This window comes from Sipha flava, unplaced genomic scaffold (assembly GCF_003268045.1).
Source record: "Sipha flava isolate LNK unplaced genomic scaffold, YSA_version1 226_pilon_pilon, whole genome shotgun sequence".
Taxonomy (NCBI): domain Eukaryota; kingdom Metazoa; phylum Arthropoda; class Insecta; order Hemiptera; family Aphididae; genus Sipha; species Sipha flava.
In genome coordinates, this window is record NW_020272861.1 from 255,916 (window position 1) to 277,384 (window position 21,469).

General features: G+C 27.9%; 1 non-coding gene across 1 annotated transcript; it reads left to right on the plus strand.

Moving 5' to 3' along the window:
• Nucleotides 1–14,888: 14,888 nt before the first annotated feature.
• Trnak-uuu lies at nucleotides 14,889–14,961 on the plus strand. Its single transcript has one exon. It is a non-coding gene; the product is annotated as a tRNA-Lys (tRNA).
• Nucleotides 14,962–21,469: the final 6,508 nt, after the last annotated feature.

The following is a 21,469-nucleotide window of genomic DNA, read 5'->3' on the forward strand; positions in this document are numbered from 1 at the left end:
GTAAATTTTTTCCGTTTTTCACTGTGTTACTATTTTCGTTTACTTTTACTTTTCTTTTTAGCATAACGACATTGACCGATATCACCGTTAGCTTCTTCATTTGAGATGACCAATGCCGTAGATCAGTATTTTTGGTGTTGTTTCAACCGTTGATACGATCACGAGCGTTTCGATCGATTATTAACTTATACGATAGTATTTGTGTTCAATACATCAATAAATCGCTATTATATTTGTCGCAATCACAAATGTAAACGTATAAATTTTTTTTTTTCACTGTACGTTTAAACCTAATTTTAGAAAAAATTTTTCCCAACACTCCAAACACGTATAGAACACGAGATAGTTGTATAAAATCTATTAATTTTTGGAACTCGAGTTAAACGAGAAATGTATTTGTTTTGACGTGATGTGTGTATTAGTTTTGTCAGACCAAAAGGTTTGTTGCTTCGATCGTAATGATTGTGATAATCATTAGAGACTTTTGTTAAGCAATGTTGTTGAATAGATTCTAAGTGGGATGCCATTTTATGAATTTCCCAACAGTTTTCTTGATATATTGAAAAAACGGACGAAAAGTTATGGAAAAACTTTGCAAAATTTACGGTTTATCGGGTTTCGACTAAATTAAATTTTTGTTTTCACTGTTATTCAAAAAATAACAATCATAAAGATTTAAAATTGTTCACTGAATACTAATAGCTTTACATCGATATGCTTATACCAGTGGTATAATTTTTGGAAACATGTTTTTGAGGTATTTTCAAAAAATTTAAATTGTCATGTATTAAAGATATTTTTTTCGATTGAATGTCGATAAAATAATTTTGGTTTAACAAAAAGTCTTGACCATTAAATATATAAAATTCTTTATATGTATATCTATTACTAATTCATGAAATAATATTAGAACTTAATTTCTGAAAAAAACGGGCATTTGAATATTAAATCATAGCAAAACGATAAAAATCATAAAAATCCGCTTCATTTTCATAGTAAAAAATTAATTAAACTTTTAATTTTTATACTTAAGGTTTGACAATTAAATATAACATTTTTCATACAATTTTCTTTGTAACTAAAAACAAAATAATAAAAATTTCGGAAAGTCGCAAAAGTTTTATATGTGTTATGAAATTAAATTTTGACGAAATCGGATATTTCAACGAATTTCATTTAAACGATATTAGTAATTTAGTTGTTATCCTATAAATAATAATTGCATAGACTGGAATTCTTTACTGAGTATTTATATTATAATTTTGAAATATTTTATGACATTTGTGATGTTTATAGGCCCTAAGAATTTTCGATTTTATTTTTTTGTTGCAAATGATAGAACAATAAAATTTCAACCCGCTTCATTAGGAAATTCGATTTTACTACTCTATCAAATATCTCAAGAAGTATAAAATAATTCACTTGACCTTTTTCTTCCAGTAGCAAGAGAGCAATAGTTCATTGATTTTAAATTTAAAAGGTCAATACAGCAATACCTGACCAGACCGTGCAATTGAACCCAACCTAGAAGTCTTGTCATTTTTCCCTCGTTTTTGTTGTAATTTACTATTAAACTATTAATCTCAGCAGTTAGACAACCGTTCCTTTTAAATAACGATTAAAGTTCTAATGTTACATAATCGCATTACGTGTTGAACAGTTCTTTCAAGCGGTTTCAACATCAGATATAGTGATATAGCAGTGACACATGACTCCTATGTGTTCTTCGAAATCGTTTTTAAACATTCTTATAGCACTGGAAATCATTACATCAATAATTAACGTGTGAATCAAAAACTTTGTTTTGTGAATTTTTCCCGAACACTCCAAGCGCAATGCACGCATTTAATGTGGACGAGGAAAGTTATAAAAACAGTATCAAAACGTTTTTATTGACATTAACAATCATTCTTTTGATTTAGACAGTTATATAAAAAATGTTCCTTTTTGAAGCTCAATGAATTCAGTATTCCTTGTGCGGTGTCGGCATCGGATATTGTAGTGACGGCAAAAATACACGAAGTCTCTGCTAGTTCATTGAAATCGTTTTGATGCATACGTTATTTTTCAGAGAGTAGACGGTCGGTTTTGATCGCAAAAGGTAAACTAAAAAATTGGCTGGGACCTACTTTTATTCAACCGTTTTCTGTGATAACCGGTTCAATATTAACCGCATTATTGATACTTTTACCGTCATATTCGGGTGTAAATGCCCGCTCGATTGAATTTTAAACTGTACGTAACCGATTTATTGTTGATTATTCAATTTTAGTGATTGTAAGTTCCATCGTACTGCAGTTTGTTCATTAAAATGATTGGGATTTTTATGCATATGCATTTTTATTTCTTGTGTCCAAACACGTAAATCCGTAAGCAGAAAATATGTTTCAAATGATACTGATTAATTTCATGTAGATTTTAGATTATTTTTCAGAATTTATCTATAAATTCTTAAATATTAGGGTATTTTATCGCGCGTTTCGGATTTTTTTTGCTTAAAATTTACACATGTTTAGTATGGAATCTAATAAAATGATAAACTAATAAATACGAACATATCGGCCCATGTACCGATTTTATCAAAAATAGAACAAAACTAAAATTGTCGAAAGAAATTTTTCTATTTACGAGATTCCAATAACGATCATAAGAGCAAGTTATGAAATAAATTAAATTTAATTGAAGTTAAATAAAATGTAAATAGTAAACAAATATGTATACATTTTATTTTTACTATATTAAATAAATATTATTAAATATGGTTGGTAACATGATTTTTATAATATCATTTTTAAACTATAATAAATATAATTTTTAACGGATATTAATAATGTATCTTTTAATGATTTTTAAAAAATTGTTGACTATTTTTTATTCCATTAAAATCCCAGTCTTATTCATAGATATTGGAAAATTAGTTACTATAATTTTCATCTAGGGATTTCATTCAAATGGAGTATATTTAAACGTAATATTTGAGTGATAGTGTTTGTTATAACTAATAGCTATGTTTTATAGATATTTTAATACACCTATATTTTACATCCAATTAAAAAAAAAACAATTTAAATAGACGTTTTTTTATACGTTACAAACTCTTTAAAAATATTTACTGGGTTAATCACAGAGTAATCGTAACGCATTTTTTTTCCTTTGAAGATTTTAGAATCAAAAAGACTTTTAGGTAGAAAAGTATTTTAATAAATTATAACAAAGGTATACAAAACGGTCTTGTGAAGTAAAAAATAATACTTTGAATGTTGAATTAAATTATATATACTGCATTTATATATATTTACATCGTCTTATTGCGTAAACTAAACAGATTTCGATTTTTGATGAAAAGATCAGAAAATATCTTGTTGACAAAAACAATTGAATAGAAAATATGCATGTATAAAATTTATCACCCGGATAGGCACTTGAACTCTCAGGTTAAAAGTTTAAAGCTCTACCGTCTGAGCTCTCCGGTTACGAGTACAAGACTTTAGCCGACGAGTGCTTTCTTCGAAACTCGTATAATGTTAAAAAAAAGGGACCTACATATTTACATCACTTACTTTTCTCTCTATTTGTGGAATTACGATTTTCGTGCAAAATACAATTCACGAAACTATACTGTACTAAAATGGGCAGACTTTTAGCGTTGTTATGTGTTAACGTATAGAAAATAATCCATTATAATTTTAGTATTCCTAACAGTAAAGCCAACAATATTTAGATATTTTAGAATACATTTTTAATTTTGATACACAAGGTATTTTTATATTTTTTTTGTATAAATATTACGTATTTTTTGTTGCGATATTGCAGTTTTATATTAACAGTTTTTTTTAACGCTTATGTAATTTTATGAATTATGTTTTTCAATGAACAATTTTATAGAATTACCTACATGTATCGTGAAAAAATAAATAATAATAAGTTTTTTATGAACAGTATTCAGAAGAAAAAATCTTTCCACAGAAAAAAAAATGCTTAATAAAAATTGAAAACTATCAAAAATTAAAAATATTCCGTTATTTGGACAGATAAATGTACTAAGAGCTAAAGAAATTCATATTACTGTGTGGAAAAGTGAACCACAAGATTTATTACTGGGAAGACGTACCTATGTAGTGCTCTCCAAAACGTTGTAAAATCGTAAATGACTAAAATGTTATCTAACCGAAAAGATAAAGCGATTCTGTACAGTGGAATTTTTAGAAATACGAAATAATATTTACCGTGTACGAAAAACGTTACGTAACACATTTCTTACGGTCTGAGTGGAAGAATTGGTCATTGTAAACGCATATTGTATACAATTTGTGGAATATTTGGCAGTGTAAACTATAAATATTTATTGGAGTAATTTAATAATATAAAATATAGTAAGAGATTAATATTCGTTTATTAATATATAAATAAATAGTTCGTGTGTAGAAATAAATAATTAAATTAATGTTTAACTTGGAATATTATTGTATTTGTAATGTACAGTGTTGGGACTTATCTAGATAGATTTTTTATCATCTTTTATTTTATCTAGATAAATAACGCTAAGTTATCTAATTATTCATCTAAGATAAAATTTTTTCTTATCTAGATAATTGTCTGTATTCTTGCCAAGATTAGAGTTATTTTTATTCTTGTACGGAGATGAATCCAACAAATCAGAGCTCATCGAAATCGGTCCGGTTGTTCTTAAATTATAAATTCTGTAAATAACCTGATTTTCTTTTATAAATATAGATTTTGTATTTATAACCATAATTCGTGTATTATTAATAAGTAATTATTATTTCTTGATATGTCATTTTATTTGTATTTTCATGTCGGAAAAATATTTTTGGTATTTTTAAACTTAATTTCTTATTTTTCCATGGAAGTTCCAAATATAGTATGTATTTGATTTTAGTATACACTGAATAGTTATTACTTCACTCTTGGAACCCGTAAAGTCGTAACTACTTATAAAATAATGAAAATTATCAAATTAATATTATATGGAACACAATATTGTTAACTTAAAATATTTTTTCATGTATTCTGTATTCATTCTGATACGTACAAAGCAATTTTCATTTTTTTTTTCGTTAACATTTTAGTGATTAACTGTCATTTAACATTGTACAATATTTATAAATACTGCTTAATGGTACACTAAATTACTGCAATAAATATTAAACTCCTAGGTACCTATTGATAATAATAATTATAATCAAGGACGTATTTAAGGGGTAGGCCAATGGGGCCCGTGTCCCTCCCCCATTCACCGTATTTTATACTTTATTTATTATTTTAGGCCCTCTTATTTTTCACGCACGGGCATACGGTGAAATATTGAAATATCAATATATCATGATAATATGATACCATCGATTAAACGGATTAGCATTGTATATACCCTGAATATACCTTAATATACACCCTGAAATAATTATAAAACCTGAAGAAGTAGTTGATGCATAAGCTAATAAACACCCCAGACGTCTTCAGTTATTGTAATTACAAAAATTATATTTAAAAATATGTTTTATTATAAATTTGTGTAGTCAAAGTTTATGTTTCTATCAAACACTTGTATTTTGACTATTTGGTTATGAATAAAGGCATATTTTTTGAGATGGAAAAGTTATAACTATGTATACTTTGAAATTTTTGTTTGTGCACCTTCCCCCCATAAGACATTCCTAAATACGCCCCTGATTATAATTGAGTCTTCATTGATATTATAAGAATATGAAATATTGACCAAAAAATAACATTTTTTTAAGTATATTTTTTTATCTAGATAAAAATGAAATTATCTTTTATCTTTATCTAGATAAATTTTGCATTATCTATTCCCAACACTGGTAATGTATGATCGAGTTCGAATTAAAAATTCATCATTGGGTGTATTCAAAGTCAATAAAATTACGATTGAATGTGAAAAAAATCACAGATTTATATATTAACTATATAAGACAGGTAGGTTTTCTAATTGAAGAATCATTTGCGCTGTATCATGGTCGGCACAATAAATTATTTTCGTTACATTTTGTTTGATATATTTTCAATTTTATAAATTCTGCTTTATTATTAATACGTATTTAATGATTTTGATAAATGTTTTTGTAATCGGCGTATTGATTTGTATAATTACTTAACTATGCCAGTGTTTTGTGTGGCTTAATGATGCTCAAATCTATAAAAAGCTGGGCATGCAATTTACTATTTTCGGTAAGTTACTAGTAAGTTATGAATAATATTCTAAATAATTGTAAAACAACATGTATCAAAGTAAATATTATGATACTTAATTATTTTAAGTTTTCTATTGAAAAATGAATTTATTCAATGAAGGGAAAAATTATAAGCCAATAGAATGGAATCAAATCTGTAGTGTCCATTTTAGTCAAAATAATTTCTAATATCAACTTAATGTTAATAGACCTTTATTGAAATCATATGCTATACCATTAATTTTTCTATCTTTCCCATCATATTACCAGAGTAAACCAAAAAAGTAAAGGATCTTACCAATTAGAAAAAAACTTACTGGTAAAATATAACATTTATGTATTTTAGTTAATTAGTTAATAAATATAAATCCTAACATAATATTATTTAAATAGATCAATCAGCTGCAGAGCAATAAGTTCCGGCAAGGTGTAATTGTAAGTAGGTGTAAGTTGTAAACAAGAAATAAATGGCACAGTTAATATTAATAATTTAAATGAAAGAAGTGTAAATATTTAATACTTTCACCAGAAAATTTATTTTTAAGAAATAAATTAAAATCTTACATCAACAATTGAAAAGCAGGAAAAAATTGTAATTTGAAAAATGTAGTAAAAAGTCTGAAAAATAATGGGACACATTAATTCTAAACAACATCATGTAATTTTAAACAAATTTAATAATGAGTTTTTTATAATTCTTTTATTACATTACCATTTGTATTTTATGATTTGTGGCCTTGTGTGGTTAGATTCAGCTTCTAATTTAGTCAAGAACGAATAAAAAAATAATAATAAAACAACGGATAAGAGATATAGCTGAGAAATATAACAATTTGCTTTGACATTATATTACTTTTCACCTAAAGATTACAATTTTTGCCGGTAATTCTACATTTTTTTTTTTTTTTTTTTTATAACAAAATAACTAGTAGTTTCTAATTATTTAAAATAGTATTTTTATTTAATTTCCATACAATATAAAGTTTACCACATCCAAGGTCTATTATTAATGGATTTCGTCGATCATTGCTGAACTTGATTTTTTTCAAGAATTTTTTGATCATATGAAACATTTACTTCCACAGGACCCTATTTACAACTTAATATTAAATGTAATGAATATTTGTAAAATTTAGTATATAATCACATAATAATGATAGATTTTTAGGATATTGTGATTTTGGTGGAATACAAGTGGAGTGTCAAGAAACATCAGCTGCTGAATCCTTAGTATTTATGTTAGTTTTCTTGAATGGCAAATGGAAGTGGCCTAAAGCTTATTTTTTACGAACAAAATGTACAGTATCTTATCTATACAAGCAAGACACGTGTCAACATTATCATGGTTCATTCTGTCGGAATACGTATATGATTCGAATCGCCTGTTATGGCGATTACCTTGCGGTGCACTTCAACTAACTAACTATTATATCGTTATTAGGATGCAGAATAAATTATCTTATTCGGTCAAAGTAGAATATTTTTTTGTTACAGGGATAAGTCAAAAAGGTGTTTCAATTATTAAAACTCGTGTATAATTTGTTAATTTAACAATATTTTTTCTATATGAATTATATTTAGATTCGTTATATTCCTGATTCATGTCATAACTTGAAATTGGGTCGAAATGCTTTAAATTATTACAAAAAGTAATTATAAAAAGATAATGCGATTGATTGGTCATACTGACAGGATTTACATAAAGGTAATATATTAGCATAATTGACGGAAAAAATAATTTTTCATCAAATTTTGTACACAGTCCAGGAAAACATTAGTTTGAATATGGCGAATAAGTTAACAACACTCATTTTGATTGGAAGAAAAAATGTTTTTAAAGTGAATATTGCGGCACAAACTTTTAGTTCGTCCGTTGTTGATGCACTTGAATTTTATAGACACTTATATATACTAGACTTCCAAGAATGTAAGCTTCAACTTCTATCATAAATTATTAATAAGTGTGTTGTTCAAAATACAAATAACTTTAATAAATTGTATTATTTAATTATAACAATAATATAGAATGTTGATTTAATAATTAAGGTAAAGAAATGTTAAAATATACGAGTATTCATATAATTGACATATGATTCGATTTTTTAAATTCGTGTAATCCATACAATAAGAGAATTAAAAGTTCATTAAATAAAGAAAATGTTAAGAAAATCATAAATTATATTTAGTAACACTAATATGTTAGGAATATTCAGTAATACGACTACATCATTTTGCCAAATCAAAAATTTCATATATTGTTAGAAAACAGCGTCGGTTAATCAAATTCGTCGTATTTAATTATATGTGGTAGGTACTGTATATTTTTCCTAAGCCCTTTGTTCATTATTTATTATTTTTTATTATTATGAAATATAACTTAAAAAGACTTATTAACACTTATTTCTTATAAAAAAATTAATTTTTCTGTTCTCAGATAATAGTAGAATATAAAACTGACTGAGCAAAAATTTAATTTTTTTTTTAATTAATGGCATTAAATTGTAATTTGTGTAATCTCTAAAAAACCACATTCAAACATTTTGGTATACCGTCTAGATATTATATGGGTAGCACTGGGACATACTATATACGATATAGATATTATTAATAAATTATAAGTTACGACCTATAAAATAAATTGATTTAGTATAATTTATTGAAAAACATAATTGAATAATTTTATACTTGTATAATTGTATATAATTGTATAGATACCTACTTAAATATGGACGAATTTACCAAAAACTGGTTAGATGATATTGGATTTCAACATTTAGTAAATAAATTTGAAGGTAAAGTGAGAATCATAATACACAATAAGTTGTCTTTGTAATTAGTATAGTATAAGGTCATTCTATGACTGAACTGATTAAAAATATTCATTTATTTGGTTGTTTCAGACCTAAACTTCCAAACTCTCCAAACCTTCCAATGTTTTAATCACTTTTGATGATATTATAATTTGATATTTTTAACTTAGAAATATTGTAGGCAATGTGTAATTTTTTTTTCTTCTTTTTTTTTAATGAAACTTTATTTTTCTAAAATATTTAATAGCAGAATTATGATAAATCGATTTTTTTTTAGATAATTTTTGTCAAACAAATATTTTTTCCAAACTCAAGATCAATTTTGATATAAATTAATAAAATATTCAAAAAATAATATTACTAAAATGTATTAGACCTAGTTAAATTTCATTATCAATGAAAAAACATTTTAGTAATTCTTTTCCTGTAAACTTAGAAGGTAGGTATAACCTATGATAACATTAGATTAATATGCTTTAAAGAGTATATACTATATTATATCGCTCCAAAGCATTTTTTTTAGATTTTATCTCTGTTTAGTTATTTTCTATTTTTTAAATTCAGGTTTTAACTAAATAAATAAATATTTGTTATATTATAATTTTATTTATTCAAAAAAAATTGTATTTATTATACATTTATTCTTGCTGATAAATAAAACATTAATTATTAACTCGTTAATACACTTGGCTCTTTGACCAATTTTGGTAATTAAATCTTTCAACATTAATTCAGTTAATATCATCAAAGCTGTTTTATTAATTTCTTCCTTTAAAAACATATAAAAAACAGGTATATCTTCTTAAGATTTAATTCCCAAAATTGGTCAAAGAGCCAAGTTTATTAACGAGTTGGAAAAACTAAAAATAATAAGCTCAGTAAACCATAATGCATATTATATTTTTTCAATTTGATATTAATTATTAAATGTTTTTTTTTCCTGCAATACTCAAAACAATTGTTTTTAATTGATTCCACTAAATTGTATTTTGACTTGATTAGGAAATTCAGACAAAAAATGAAAAATTATTGATATTTGAGTCAATGATGAATATGGCTGTTCTGACAGATGAAAAAGGTAATTAAAAATAAAGATTAAGATAAATTTAGGTCAGTGTTGGTCTGGCTCGTGATTGAGCCCACTATTTAAATACACTATAAAAATGAACCCCAGCAAACATAATTAATTTAAATAAAAAAAATATTAAATTTAAGTTAATGATACCTACTTCAAAATGTGTTCAGTATTACTAATATTAATATTTTAAAAACTTCCGAGATTTATCACTGCAATTACAGCCTGTGTTATCTAGATTATTATTCACCAATGTTATGAATAAAAGTTATTTATAAATAGTTTATATTCTTTATAGAAACAATTTAATCACAATAGTTAATCAATTTTTCATAATTAATTCATAAGTTAATACATTTTCAGTGATCTTTTAATTTAAACAATTGGTTACATTTTCTGTTAGTTAGAGTAAAAATTTGAAAAATGTATTAATTTAAACAATTCTTAGGTATATTAATTATTCAAGTTAATCAGTTTTTAAAATGAGAACTTTATTGCGCGCGCTTGGTTGGGGACCTATTTCGTTGAACGTCCGCGTCCGTCCGATGACGGGGCACGGGGTACGGGGCGCGCACATAACAGCTGCGACTCTTCTCTCTTCAGCATCTGTGCGCGCGCATACAGCCAAACAAAGATTCTTATTCGTCTCATTTTATACAACTCTGTGTATACACGGTGCGTAATATCGCGGATAATATTATATAAAATATACGACGCGGATAACTATGTATCGCCGGACACCGCTTTAAATTTTATTTTATGTAAGAAAATTTTAAAGTGAGAACTTTATTTATACGTGATTGCATGCTCCTTCTGGAGTTTTTATCGTGGCAAAATGAGTGATAGTGATACTGATAGAGAGTGTGAACAGCGAAGAACAGCTTCACCACTGCAGGTTATCATAAGCCCATTGTTTCATCAATTTTACTAGAAAATAGACAAAATATTACGATTGAACCCGTAGATACTAATAATGTTGATGTTGAACTTGTACCAAATATTGAAATCGTTGCTGTTGAACCCGAAAAAAATAGTTAATAATTATGTGATCATTTAAAAATTAAAAGTTAATGTAGAACCTGCATGAGCTATTGAAAGTGTTACCATTGTATTAGTAGAAAATAATTAGTATTAAGATGACATATGTATATTTGATTGTTATATTGTAATAATATTTTGTATTTATAGTAAAATAATAACTTAACATTGATACAATTTTATTATCAATTACATTTATCATATCATGCCATCATAATATCTAACCAGAAAATATAGTTCTCACTTTTGAGGTACGTCCCGCGACGCACCAATTTTTTATTTGATTTTGAATATTTCTTTAAATTTTAGAATTTTAAATTTAATTTAATTTAATTTTTTTTAATTTTAGACTGAGTATAAAAAAAGAATATAAATTTAATGTAGTTAACCCATACAAAATATATTATATTAGTATATAGATGAATAATTCCAATTTAATATTTATTTATGTCAAGAAATAGACCAATTTTTTGTTGTATTTTCAATGTTTAAATTTGGTGTTAGGCTCCTTAATCATCAGAACAATTAGTACCTCTAAAAAACTCCGGATAGCCAGATGGGCCAAATTGTCAATAAAATTTAAGTAGATATATAATTAAAGTATACTCGTATTTTGTATATTATAACACAATTAAAATGATATAATATATATATATATATATATCATATTACAATGTAAAAGCAACATGTATTTCATGAATATTATTTCTGCTGACAAGCCCTTGAGCCAGAAAAGGGCCATTGAACTGGGGTCGAATCTACTGGGTGATGTCATTATATTTGCTGTTGCTGAAAAAAAAAAGAATGAATTGCAAAAAAAAAGAAAAAGAAAAAGAAATATTTAGTTTTTTAAAACATATCTTGTATGGCTTTTATAATTCTAAGTAGGTATTATAAATTCGTTACTTTTTTTGGAACAAGATTCTCCCGGAATTTAGTGTCCATTTTGATTACCACTACTTTGTGATAATTCTGACGGTGTTTTATTCTTTGATTTGTATATTAAATCGTCAATTAGGATATTATGACGCCTGAATTCATCATTATGTTCTTCATAAATTAATTGCAAATTTTTTATAGCATTTCTTAAATCTTATTTTCACAAACGTCTTGTTCTATTTGCAAGATATACACATGCATAGATTGCTTTCACAAAAGCCATATTTAAAATGTCTTAATGTTTTTTTAAACAACAATGTATAGAATTTATATGTATGATATATTAATTTATATATTCATAAATTATTATATTTTAATATAATAATTTCTTAAAATTTATCAATATTTAAGTATTTTTAATATTATAAACTATATTTAATACCAAGTAGTGTACAAAAGTATTTATAAATATTGTAATTTTCATTAAATATTTTTAAAGATTAAAATTAACAAAAATTAGTTTTTTTTTTATACCAAAAGAATTCCATGTTCTTTTTTCTATGAATAAAATACTCCACCACTTGCAATTAATTAGTATTAAATTTGTTGTATGGCATGCACGAGCTCGACCAGATTTGTGTCCGCCTCCCACGGTGAATTCTTATTTGAAAAAAGTATATATGTCCCATTGTTATTTGATTTTGGAATATAATTATGTACAAAATTTTAATATATTGTTATTTTAATTAGTCACCAAATAACCAGTAAATCTGTTACACATTTGAAAATAAAAAAAAAATAAATATTTTTTTTACATAAACGAAATTATATTTGGATACCATATTTAACAACATTCTTTTAAATTTTATAAGTAAAAGCATATATTAGCATGTATTAGCCAAAAAATAGCAATTATAATTGGTATAATTTGAATGAAAATAATATTGTAATTTTATAGTAAAAAGTACTATGCATGACAGCAGGTACTGCTAAATATATAAAATAATTAAATATAAAATTTGGTTACGAATACTTCATTTTATAGTAGTGGTTATTACGAATTATAGCTCAATAAACTGTTAATTATAGTAAATTATAAATGTCTGCTGTAGTGATATGAACTAAACCTTCCAATTCTTACTATTATAAATTTCAGTGTGTACTACTATAAATACTGTTTGAACAACTAAATTAAAATATACAGTGAACTATAAAATTATAGTAAAAATTACTTTGTTTTCTCGTAACAATGATCATAATAACTTTAACTAAAGCGTTATAGTAAATCTCACTAACATTATAGGTATCCCCATAGCAATTATAAAATACTGTTAAATCTACTATTTTAATAGTGGGTTGAACTGTTTTGTTTTTTCCGTGCACACGCACGTTCACACGCTGACGTACTTACCACAACGGGAATTAATACGAAAACCGAACGGGGGTAAGTACTAGGTACACCGTCATAATAATAATAATAATAATAATAATAATAATAACAATAATCATAATAATAACAATAATTTAAATAGAGATTAGGATTTTAATCCTTGTCAAAATTTAATCGGAAAACGTAATGCGAGGTCGGCCGATGTGTGCGATTTTGGACTACGGACGTAAACTCCTGTATGAATTACAATATTACTCCGGTCACTGCGGCGTCGACGTGCATCACATAATGTTAACGACGGACGAACGGTTAGGGCGAGCGAGTCGTTTCGTTTCTCGTACGCACCTAATTTCGACGACCGCTTGAGCACTACACGCACGCATTTTGATTGATTCGTCGGCACGTGCCTCGAACGGCATTATGTTATGTCGTGACGTGATAATTTCAGCGATCCAATGAGTTACGGTTTGGTACTCGGTTCGACCCAGCGATTGTTGCGCGGGTAAAATAAGTTTCCCACGTGAAATTGGTAACTTTTCGGATTTTTCAGATATTTAACTCATAATATTTAACAGGTTCAAAGCCATGGTCTCGGCGTTGTCCACGTCATTAACATTGTCCTGATCGACGGTGTTGAAAGTTTGTTTGTTGGTATTTTTATTTTTTCCTCGAAGTGACGACGATATCGATAACAAATAAACAATAATATCCATTTATACTCTATTATTATTGTTAGGTATTATTTGATGTAATTAATTTAATAAAATTTATAACATAAATAATTTTCTGTACGAAAATTTAGAATATTTTGTTTTAATACGAAAAATCATTTATTTTTTACCAAATATTTTAGAATAAATTACATTAAATTTGAACATCAGTTAAAATACAGGCCCCTTACTCTTAGACTTCATTCATAGAGCCTCATTTACAATATTTCAGGGAGTGCCCAAGCACACCTGGCACCCACCGTGCTAGCGCCTATAGCATTTCGGTACTTTTAAATAAAGAAATAAAAAATGTGTTAATGTGTTGATCTAATACTATTCTTTAGGTTTACCGAGTTTTTTTTCATCAGAAGAATTACGAAGGAAATAAAAAAAAGAGTTTGAACTGTTGATGTTGATTTACTGAATTCGAAACAAAAATAACGTATCATTTCATTTAGAATTTGTGAAATGTGTGTGGGTACAAAAAGTTATTCCATTATCGCCGTTCCCAGTAAACTATTTGAGTCACCGTTCGCTGGGAACCGGTAAAAAATACTCACTCACCGATGTGTTCGTATAAATTGTAAACGTGAAAATAATACCTAGAAAACCAAGCCACTAGGATGATTTGTAGTTAACAAGAAATTTATCATTTTCAGACACGTCCACTTAGTTCTAGATGATATTAACAATAAATAAAAACATATCAAATCGTATGATCTACTCATAAATGTGTATAATAATTACATAAATTCGTTTTCACCGCCGATTTTAAGTGCCCGGATAGCTCAGTCGGTAGAGCATTAGGCTTTTAACCTAAGGGTCCAGGGTTCAAGTCCCTGTCCGGGCGGTGCTTTTTGAATTTTTTTTTTATCATAATTCTGAATTTTTATTCCGTTTTCCGTTGGTACTTGTGCCAATAAACAGTTAATTGGTGCTTTAGCGAACTCGCCTCGTAATAAAATATTAACGCGGAGGAAAACCTACAATTGTTGCACATACGTTTTACCATCATCATGAATTATTTTTAAACGTGGGAGAATCCTATAGTTAAAGCAGGGCCGTATTTAGGAATTTGACACCCGGGGAAAACAATAAAAAACGCCTCATTATACCAAATACAAATTATTGTCGGCTGAAAACGATCTTTCTAAAGAACAATTCTTTCCTGGTGTATACAAAAACATCTAAGTGCAATGTCAACATAAAGATATATTGTAAATCTTTGGATCTATCGACAGCATTCGACCGTTACCGAGTATGTGTATGTGTGTGTGTGTCATGATGCCGTGATTGGCAATATATATATATTTTTTTGAGGTTCACTTTTTATTTTCTAAAGAAGTTTCACTTCAAAAATATTAGATCATTAAATAATGAAAATGTAAAAAAATTAGCCGCCCTCTCTTATTCAGCCACCTGGGGCAACAGCAACCTGTAGCTCCCCCTAAATACGGCCCTGAACTAAAGCAATCAATGTGATCGATGGCTCCAGTGATTTACGCGCTTAATATTTTGTTATAGGTGCGATCGAATGAATTATAAGTAAAACATTGACATGAAAATTACCGTAAATAACGATCACTTTGTTCAAGGACTAAAGATTCTAAGCTATGAAATCACTAGGGCGCTGTTTCACAAAGATGAGTTCTACAATTGGTGTTCGGTTAGTGTACATTATTGTTAAAAAATTATGAAAAAGTAGAGACTCTTTTCATTATCCAAAATAATTAGTTCGAATAAACGTCGGGATCATGAATATAAAATATTGTGTAAAAAGTGAATATCATAGATTCGTGACCAGAACTATTACTCGTTTACTAATTAACGAGGAAAGGTATTTTTAACTATCGTAGTCTGCCTGCGACACATTCAATGTATCTAATTACAATTATGAAAAAAAAAATACTTTGTACGTACCATACCCGCCGTATGGGTCAGTATATTTTAACATTTTAATTTCAATAGAATTATACGCATGGGTAGAGTTAAGGCACTGAACGGTCGTATAGAGCGGTAAATTTTGGAAAAGCAGTAAAATTATGTTAAATTTTATTCTCATGCAATAAAAATATTGAATTTTTTTTCTTTTATTTTAAAATTAAAACATTTTTGAAAGGTTTTTGTTTTCGTTTATTGGTGGTAACAAAGTATATTTTTATATTCCATTATTATATTTATTTTTTTTAGCGAAAATAACAACTCTCAGGCCAAATAAATATAATGGTATTCGGAGTGGTAGGTATATTGATTAAAAACAAATAGCTTTAAGGCGCATACGTACAAGCGTAATAAAACGGCGAACATGTTACATTGTAACCAGGGCTTGGAACCGAAATTAAAAATACCGGTATTTTAACCCAAACCTTTTGAAAATATTGGAACCGGAACCTTACCGAAACCGTTTTTTGATTTTTTTTAGGAACTGAAACGTGAACCGGAACCGATATTTTTCTGAATATAATTTTTTGGTTTTTTTTCGGTTCCATTTTTATTTCTATTTTATATATTTAGCTAATAAATAATAATAGTTAATTGTTATTTGCACGTCACCGTCGGTTGGAAAAACCCGTCATTATGATTATAAATAGTTTTGGACGACGACGTCTAGTAATGTTGTAGAATGATAAATAATAAAATAATTATTATAACGATCAAAATACACACCCATATAATGTATAAATTATTATCATGGACTAATATCTATAATCATTCGTATAATGCTATAGAGTTATTCGATGTTTGTTATCAGGGGCGTATTTAGGGGGGTGATATGGGTGTTAGAACACTCCCATCGACCTTATTTTATGGTATTTCACCAAATTGTAAACTTACTTTGATCATTTGAATAAACGTTGTATACAACTTGTAGGTTTTACATATGTTGTCTTAATGTAATAATTTCATTTATATAGATACATGTTAATTATTTATATAATACGGGGGAGGGGGAAGAGGCTCTACTTACCATAAGTCTATTAAATTTTAAAACATCCCCGTTACATCCCCCTGGATACGCCACTAGTTGTTATTTGGAAGGTTAGTGTGTTCATTATTCGTTTATTATACATTTTGTAACGTTAGCGGATTGGGAAAATGAAAATTTATTATCGTAATAAGGAAATGATGGAACCTTATGAACAAAAATCATTATCATAATATTTTGAAAAAATAAACCGTGGAACAAAATTGCAATTGCATTGTCCGATCATATTTTAATTGCAATCATATCAAATGATTGTAAATATTAAATTGTGTCAATACTCGCTGCACATCGGAGAGAAAAATGTTTAAAAAATGCAAATGGGTAGGAACCGGTTCTATTACCACCAGTATCTATACTCGGACACTGTGTAAATAGTAGCAATGACTTTTTTAATGGAAAAATTTAACTGTTATTGTTAGGGCCCGGATTTTTATGCAAATGCATACTCTTCTACAATTCACCTAGAATAATTTTTATTATAAATGTCGACGTTTCGTTATGTGTAGAGTCTAGGGTTAATTTTTCTTTTTTTGCATATTTTTGCATATTTGAATGAAGATGCATATTTATTGATAGTTACATAAATGTTGCATATTCTACAATTCGTAGAATTCACGTCTGTAAATATACCTACTGTCGATTGTAAATAATCCATTATACATCGATTTGCGATCGTCAATCGACATCATCGTTATCGACGGCCGAAGAATGACGACAAATATTGGATTTTCTAGTGGTAAATTTATTATTACCCAAACACGTCTACATTATATAACAGTATAGTATACTGTACAATACGTATTGGGTAACGCATAATTTAGTTTTAGTTTGGTCTTTATTGTGCGTAGTGTACAGTGTGCGGTACATTTTGTTTAAAAAATCTAATTTGAGACTTTTAATTTTATATAATGCCTAAAGTAAATAATGCTTCCTGGTATATAAATGAATATCCAAACATATTTAAAACGGACGGTAATATTTTTAGTATGCTTCGAAATAATCGTAGGAGTTTTTAATTCGAAAACTTGAAATCCATATTTATTACTTCATGCTGGTACTCGTCCAATAATAATAATTCAATATAAATAGTAATATTTTAATTAATTTATAATACTTTTATACTTACACAATATCATTAAAAATGTTATTTTGATTGTTTTTTAATAAACAATTTTTGTACATAACAAATTATAAATTTGTAAAAAAAATCATTGCATATTTCTTGCATATATATGATATGTATTTATTGATATGATATTTATATATATTTATGAAATTGTATATTTTATAGATTTTTATTGCATAAAAATCCGGGCCCTAATTATAGTTATAGGTACATGTTCAGACGCGCACCTAGTATTTCTTGGGGGGACTCATCATTCTTTCATATTTTCCTAATATACAAATAAACCATTATCATTAATTTTTAAGTAATCATATTTTTTTATTATTACCATATAGTATATAGCAATAGCTAGTATCTACGTAGAATACGCTAATATTCATAAACCTAAATATAATTTTCAAAATAAATAATCGATTGGCGATTGCCCAATACACAAACACATAATCATGTACAGTTAAATACTATAAATGTGTATTTAACATACTAATCTAATTTGAGAAAAAAAATAATCATTTATCATAGTAATAATAATTATTTGTGACGAAACAATAAGCTATTGTAGTATATAATCTAATGTACAAAACATTTTTTGTTGGGGCTTCAGACCTAATAATTTTTTTATTTTTACGTTTTAATTTTAAAGTTATAAAATGTATCATGAAGAAGATATACTAAACTTTTCTTAGTACCAATACAATAAGTTTTTAATATTTTATATGAGTCGAATAATTGAAAAAATGATTACGTTTAATGTAATTTATGTGTCGGAAATTTGAAACCGTTATCAACATCCAAGATTAGTTCATCAAATTTATGAAAGTGCATAGCAGTAAGTAGTAGAATTATTACTTTTTTTTTATAGTATTTAATCTTAAGTTAATATATTATTTATATTTTTCAATTTTTTTTCAGTTATAACATGATAGTAACGTAGCTATATTTTTCATTGAAAAATAAAGTAATTTCATTAAAATTTACTTCTAATAACGTAAAATGTAATTTCATTAAAATTAAGGCAATGAGTAACGAGTGAAGTAGCTTATTACTTTTTTAAAGTAACTTATCCAACACTGCAACATACACAATCATAAAGTTTTGACGAACCTAAAAGTCGTATGCTTCGAGCTTGTAATGCAGTTGACAATTTCGATTTAAAATTTGAGTTGCAATTTAAGCTCTTTTATGTTGAAATGTTGAATAATAAACTAATTTTCGCGTACACATAATGTTCTTGGAAGTTATTTTGTTATTCAAAGACGTACTGATAATTTCACGTTATTGACATTGGGTGTAACAATTTCATATAGTGTTGCAATGTTACGAGTTAATGCTGTCAATTATTACTTGATTTATTATCATGTGAAATCTAAACCATAACGGCAATGCTTGACTTGGCAAAATTAAAGAAGGGGGCTTTGTTTGAAAAGAGCGTCGCTAAAACTTATTATGAGTTATAACCATAACGTAATAGTAGTAAGGGGACATTAAAATTTCTGAAAATCAGTCGTGGTATTCCGTCCCCGAGTGTCCTCCTTCAATTCGAGCACTAGTACACCATAACAGTAATTATTGGTGCACGTTCTCTGGTTCTTGGTCTTTTGACCGCGATCGAAGTGATCGAGAAAGATAATGTACGAATCGGCAAATCGGGAATCGGCGCGACGAACGTGAAAACGAGATAACGGGTCGTGCGCGTGTTGTTTATCACGCGTCGGATATGAACAACTAGATAAGAAAAATAATTTAAAACTAGTTAAAAATTAATTTACAAACCAACCATCTACCGTTGAAAAAAAACAAATATGAACTTTAAGTCTTTGCTCAATTCCGAACAATTCGTATTCATAAAAAACGCTGGAACAATTTTCAATCCGTGTTAATCTTTCTTCGATACTGTTCTTTCATTTACATCGATACAGTTAATATTATTACCATGATTAATCGATTTTAATGTATTTCTGTGATCGCCTTATAAGTTATAGTAAATTACTGATAAAGTACTAAAATCATTCTCAAGTTTAAACTCATAACGAACTTGATATGTACTACGATGCAATGTTGTACCACGGTCCTTAATGTGGACCTGGCAGTCGGCCCAAAGTCACTTTAAAGTCTAGATTTGGGCAAATTCATACTCCTGAACCTCCTCCCCCAAATTACGCTCTTGTTTGATCACGGTCCACAATCAACCAAACGGCACGAGTACAAGACCGTTAATCAATACAATCACGCGCGTCTCTTATGTACAGTCTTAGCACACGACGGATACGGTTTGCCAATTGATTGTTTTTCAACGAGATAAAACGATTCGCACGGTCCGCAAAGTCGATGGGTTTATACTAATTGGTACGTCGAAAAACTTGAAGTAACTATTTTCCCTATCGTTTATAAATGCGCCGTACACTGCGCGCTGTGTCCATTTTTCAATCAATTTTCAATCGTTGCATCACCGACGAGCGAATATTCCGATGTAGATACATTTCTATTGTATTTGCCTTTATCGTTGCCTGTGTAGTTTGTTTCGCATTCCTATTGCCAACGATCCGGATACGATAGACATCGATTTCTGCGTGTGTCGAAGAACTATCACGTTTCAATTAAACTAATCTCGTAATGTCGACAGCTTACCGTGATGTGAATACGTCAAATGGTCTGTGCCACTGTGAACCACTACCGTTACCGATACTTATACGATTACATGTTTTCCATCCGCTCAACCAAAATTAAAAATAGTTTTTCATCTGACCATAAATTGAATATTAATTTTTTTCGCTTTTCGGTAAGAACCGTAGTGTTTTCCCGCACTGTATAAATATTATCGTCACAGTTGTCGAAAACTCCTAAACGTACAGTTTACGTTTTCTCTATTAGTTTAGCCGGTTTCTTGGGACCCTTCAAAATTACGCTTCTTGTATAATAATAATGTAGCGGTTAGTGTTGTTTTATCAGTATTCTTCTGTTTCGCAGCTCAAAGGAGAAATTAATTAGATGCTAGAAAAAAAAAAAATAAACGGTAATGACACGTACACGAGAAATATGAAAAATTAGTGGAATATTTGTAACGTGGAATTGGTATGATTAAACAATTAAACGTATTAAGGTTTTTTTTTTTATTTCACTTTCGCACTTTGTACCTGCAGTGATGAATCCTCCCCCCTCTCCGTTCGGAACAGTTTGCGTATAGGGTTTTTCGTTGGGTTTCGCAGCCAAAACGCGCGCGCTGCACGTAGTCGTCGTTTTACTGCC